This window comes from Aquila chrysaetos, chromosome 15 (genome assembly GCF_900496995.4).
Source record: "Aquila chrysaetos chrysaetos chromosome 15, bAquChr1.4, whole genome shotgun sequence".
NCBI classification, from domain to species: Eukaryota; Metazoa; Chordata; class Aves; order Accipitriformes; family Accipitridae; genus Aquila; species Aquila chrysaetos.
This window is the reverse complement of record NC_044018.1, coordinates 16,912,967-16,919,261: the sequence shown is the minus strand read 5'-3', so window position 1 is coordinate 16,919,261 and position 6,295 is coordinate 16,912,967.

Here is a 6,295-nt window from a genome sequence, read left to right as displayed (position 1 = left end):
ACAGACTCTCATCAGGAGACTTGGCACTAGAGCTAGCTGACTGTAGGTATTCCTGGTTGCCTTGATAAATTATTCCAAGTGCTTGGATCCCCATCATTCAGCAGAACATCTCACTGTGCAAGCACTCAAGACTGTACAGAGCAGGACTGGTTTATTAAGGGAAAAAAATGAACAAACACAAATGGAAAAACAGTGATAGAACTTAGATGTAAGGAAATGGCAAACTACTTCCCTTTTGGTAGCCTTAGCATTACTAACTTCCATGCTGCCTGCAAATGAGAATAACCCCCATCTTTTACCCCTTGACTACATCACCATGCTCATCAAGTCCAATGGTTTGCATTAGTACGTGGCAGTCCAAATATTTCCCTAAGGTTGATCTCCTTTCCCAAAGGACCTGTTTGCTTCTTTTTACCAGGAGGTGCCACCATGTAGTTTGGTTTAAGGATTCACTTTCTTAAGTTAGGCAGGGATTCTCCAAACTCTGCTCAGCTTTGCTGCAGCATTTCCTTTTGCCACTAAATTCTCATCCTTCTCTGCCTTCACATGCTTATCTACATCAGTTCTTGTAGTGACGTTTTTAGACCATCATCCTTCACGGGAGAATTTTGTTTACACTGCACCCTGCAGCAACATTTTCACTGGAGAGGACCCAAGAGCATTTACGGAACTTGAGCAGAAATCCAGCAGTTTAGAAACAAGCTCATCATGACAAAAGGAGTAATAATTTCTCTAGAACTTCTCTGAAAAGATCACAACCACTGCAATCTCAAGTACAAGTGCATGGGGTTGCTTTTTATGTCCCACAAGAGGAACCAGAAGATTTTCTTGGCGAAAGATGCCTTTTCCCCTTCTGCAACAGAGGAAGAGAGTGCTCTCAAGTGCTTCTGAGTTCAGGAATTAAACAGGTTATTCTCTACAGTTACCTTCTTAAATCTGCAAATTAATCCACATAGGTTTTCCTTTTGTCTCCAGCAAATTGGACTCAAGACTACAAACAGATGACAGGATTATTCCATCTCTACTATAAACCCAGAAGACATTGTCAAGCTCTTATGCTACTTATCTTTTAAAGTGCATGAGAGAACTCTGCGTTTCATTCTTTTACATAAATAATTACCTTGTGTTAATTTAAATGGGCTTTAGGGCTTTACCCCATGGTTTTAGGTAGTCATTGAAGCACTTGGCTAGATACGAAAGGTTGTCAAAAAGTCATCAGTCACGAAAGTAGGGTTAGCATGTCAGGCGTGAGTTTCTAGGGACATGACTTTTCTGGATGCTTGCTTATGTAATGCTCTCCACAGCAAGGTTGTAAAGCTTTACTGTAACAAAAATAATGATTAGATCCACACTGACATGACAATTTTCATGGGTTTTCTTGAAGTAACAGGTTTCTAGATTCCACTTGATGAGGAAGGATGTGATTACTAACAGAACATAAATTATAGTGCTTTTTTGGGTGTAGCAATTTCATACTGTTAGAGAAAACAAAAAAACATTCCAGTATTACAAATCCACTGAAACTGAACAGTCAACTTGTTTTCTTTCCCATTATTTTTCCTACAGCACTGTTTAACTCCAGTGATTTATTCATTAGTAAGATGGCCTCCCTAGGTGTCTTGACAAGTGAAATCTGGAAAGTCAGGGAATAAAGTATGAAGTTCCAGGATGCTAATATTGATCTCATATTTGTGTCTGCCTGAAAAAAATGCCATGTTCCATTTGGAAGGCTTGAGCATCTTTTAAAAACTGAAGTGCCTTTGACAAGAATGATCCGCCCTTTCTCCTCTGGTTCTAATTGGACAAAAATAGTATTTGCAGTTGACCCATCAGTAAAGACAGACAGATAAGCAATATTTCCTGCCAATGACTAACAACTTTTATCTTTTAAGACAGTGAAGTAACAAGTGAGCCACCTTTATAAAGAGCAGCAATTTGGAAAAAGAAAATAAAATGTTTATTTCTTTGAAATGTCAATGCCCATGCTGTTAAAGATCATTCTATTAGGCAACCAAAATGAGAATTTAGAGATTCCTCCTTCCAGCTGTTTTTTCCCTTTGCAATATAGATTATGTGCACACGCACACCAAAACAAAATGCCCCCCTTACCAAGCAAATAACCATTGACAAAATACAAATCTATTGCAAAACCATCTAGGAATGGAATCCCCACCAAAATCAGCAAAACCTTGAGCAAAAAGATGTGCAGCATTAGGACCTGCCTCTGACAACCAGTTACTGTTATAGATATATTGAAGCTTTGCAATTCCTACCATCCCTGCATACCACAAAAGGTTCCTGGAGGAGTCTGATCTATTAATCCAAGATTTCTTCCTGTGCACACCTCCTGACAGCAGAATGCTTACTAGATTTTAGCCAACAGGCAGCACTGACACAAAAACAAGTGGGTATAAACTGGCTAAGAATAAGCTTTTTATTTGGATTTCTAGCTATCAGCAGGGTGAGGACCTGGAACAGGCTTCCAGTAGCAAAGGAGGAAAAGAATCTAAATATAAGGCTTGATAAACATGCTGTGTAGTGCTTATGATGGGACTGAGTGGGATGTGATGATCTAGGGGGTCTCCTCCAGTCTTATTTTTAGTGCATAAACCACAGCATACGTTGTCCCACTTCGAAGCAAGTCTCTAATAGATTAGGTTGGCACACTTAAGGCTTTCTTCTCCATAGGAACGATTTATATTATTATTTCTATAAATTAGTATTTTTTGTTACTTACCAAAGCTGCTGGTTTTGAACCACATTCCGCAGCTCCACCAGAGGTGACTGTGCACTCTTGATAGAGAACAGCACATCAATGTATTGTCTCGTTGCTTGTAGAAGAATGGAGTGCCACAGACATGGAGCTATAAACAGCTTTTCAGCCTTTACCACAGAAGAGACCTTCATGCCTCTGCATGTCCATGCACCACTGTTTTAAGTGACAAGATATTTTAAGTTCTTTCCACTTTGGACGTAATAATAAGAGGCAGTAGTGTTCACATTCAATACTACTCTGATTTATGGGCTGTCTTCCTTTTTTATTCTCTTGCCTTACAGTGCACTTTCAGTAGCGAACATCTTGCTGTATCTTCTTTCCTCCAGGATCCTACACGCCTTGCACCTGGGTGCAGAGACGAACCCCTCCTACAAGTATTTTCAAGGTGCAAGAGATGAGAACCATTTGTGCTTTCAAGAACAGCATCTCTTCACCAACCATACAGCATGCCCAGCCCTCACTCCAGATCCTTAGAAGGACAGGGTGGAAAGGAAGAGCAAGGCCAAGGACAGCTGGAGTGGAATAGAGCAGGAGAGTAACCAGAGCATTAGAAACACATTTGTAGGAACAGAAGTTTTACAGCAGAGTAGTTCTGAACTCAGTTGGTAAGTAATTAAAGAGTAGGCCTAGCAAAAGCCATCATTTTGTCTCCTACGTTATTGAAACTGTCACAGATGGGATAAATATTGTGGGAAGGGACAAAATGGAATAGCAAATACGTGGAGTCAGTTAAACTACCTCTAGCTGCAATACTACTGTACACAAACTTCTCTAGTGATGCTTAGGTACTCCTTGAGAAGTTCCTCCTGTTCCTCCCACTGAGAAAAACCTCAGCCATCTCTCAAGCACAAAGCTTAACAGCAACAAACTGGCATGAGAGTAACAGAGTTTCCGCTTGATGCAATATTTACTGGGCACTAACATTTATTTAATACATTTTTGGCATGGCTACATATTAACAAATATATATACTTTGAAGCCTCAGAATAAAAATAAATTTTGCACGGGTACCTCTAAAAGTAATGCTAATAGTGTTTGTATAAAATCCTACTGAAGACCTGATCTATGAAAATTAAGTTCTATTCTCAAGGTCCTGTATTTAAACTGATTAATTCTAACACAGGTGAATTAAGTGATGAATAAAGTTCACCAACTACTGAAACCTTTAAAATCAGATAGCAAGATCTTGTTCAGACCATTTATTCAGATCAAATTAGCTGTATAAATGGAATCTACACTACCTACATATTGAATGGAAATTAGGCTAACAGAGCAAAAGCCGCTTTTTATGGCAGTCTGGATTTTTCAGAAGGGATGAGAGCGCAGCAAACCCTTGATTCTGCCATTTTATAAAATAGCCCCCCAAGCATTCTGTTGCCTCCCAGTTCACATTGGCATAATTTGTTCTGCGAGTAGAAACTGAAGTATTTTCTAATCTAAACTTAACTGGGCTGATTCACGGATCCTGTACCACAGAGGCTACAGTATCTGTAATACATGCACAAAATCTCTTTGGAAGACTGAGTTATGTGAAGAATGTTATAATACACAGCTTTGTTACTGCTGTCACTGCTGAGACCAAACTTTATCGCTCCCTGGCCATAACACATCAGGAGTTTTCCTTGGAGAGTGCAGTTTAAGTAATCTAGAGCATACAAACAAACATCTCCCTCTCCTTTTCCTCCCCCTCTTACAGGGCCATAACAAGCCCCTTTTATTGTTTCCAACAGATTTACAACAAATCTAAAATACCCAGCATCTGCTCAGCAATAACAAGATCAGCAGCCATACGTAATTTGAAGCCAAGGCCTAAAAAAAAAAAAACCCCACCCTGCTCCCCCCAAACAGGTTTTACAAACTGTCCTTTTGTTTCCAGAAGTAGGGGGATTTTACAATTATGATGACAACAGCAGGAATGAGGATTTAACTACGCAAAGAGATTGGACAACTGAGAATATAATTTGCAATAAAAGAGCTTATGAGCCACTTCTAATGGCATTTACAGAATCTCAGCTCAGGGATTCTTACGCTGATGTCAACTCACAGATCCTACACTACAGACAAACTTCCCTTAAACAAGTTTGCATATACAGAAACTTAAGTTTTAAAATACTTGATCACATAGTTTGAGGCTACACTTTATTATCAGAGATGTACTTGTGTCTGTTTATCGATCTAAGGATTCTAGCAGAAGACGACAAAGGCATTCCTCTAGCAAGTCTTCACAGCATAGTGGAAAATATCATGGCAGTAATCCAAAGCTGGTACTAACATTTCACCCTTCCCACACTGGCATTTTATTCATCTGAAAGCTGGCCAAGCTGTAATTGCTGGAGCTTTCAGCAGTTGTGTCATCTAGCTACGCTCACACAGAAAAGGGCAGTTAGTTCTTGTTACAGAGGTCTGGGATTTCAGTTGTAGAATTGGGATTTCAAGTTTGTAGTCTTCCAGTAACATTAAGAACAAATTTCAAAGTTCATGCTTTTCCTATATATGATGATTTACTGCCCAATTTACAGTCTTGGTTTGATATGGAAGATAATTTTATGTGGCATCAGACCATTCTCAGACATACTTAGGATGTTACTATTACTTTGAAAACAACATTAACATTTAAAATATTAGTGTATTTTGTATGGTCACATAAATTCTGGTTATCTCAATCAACATTTCTACTGGCTTTTGGGGGGGGGGGGGGAGGATGTGTGTCTAAGTCAAAAGCTTTAAAAAAATAAAAACAAACACCACCACCACCACCCCCCCAACCTACTCTGGTCTCCCTACACTGCTCTGTACTGCACAAAAACTCAGGTGCAAAGTAGCAAGTGCTCTATTTGTTTTACAGAATCATAAAATAATTTCTCTCCGGGTATAACAAGTAGCCTGCTATCACACCAGGAATGTTGCAACTACACTTGGAGAGAAGAAAACAGTGTGGTTTGTTGACATTACTCATTTCAACAAAGATCCTGAGAAATTAAGTACAAAACTCCTTGTTTTGCTGCTGAACTGAGTTACAGCATGAACACCTCAAAAGAAAATGGCTTTATATGAAGTACCACCTCTACTACCATCACCATCTGGCAGAAAAGCGAGAACTCTAGAGCGCAGTTTTTTCTCAATATTCTGAAAATACTAACAAGGAAGTTGAGATGATTACTGCACTAATGTGAAACTTGTTGTAGAGGTTACGACAATAACTCTGCCCCACAAAATTTATTGTATACAACTGTATTCAGCATATGAAAATCTCATCCTTAATCTAACAAAACACTGTTGTTTTACTAAGGTGTCTTAGATTGCATTGTCAATTGTATGTCTGGCTCACAAAGAATAAGTATGGTTCAAGATTTGAGGTGTTAGCCTGTCCAGCATTTCCTAACCTGTGGAGCAGCATGTAAGTGCATGCAAATTATCTCCTGAAGCTGGAAACCATAATACCACATGAATGCACCTAATTACTCGGGGTGTTGCACTAATAATGAATTTACCCTGGGGGGGGGACGGGGGACGACTAAG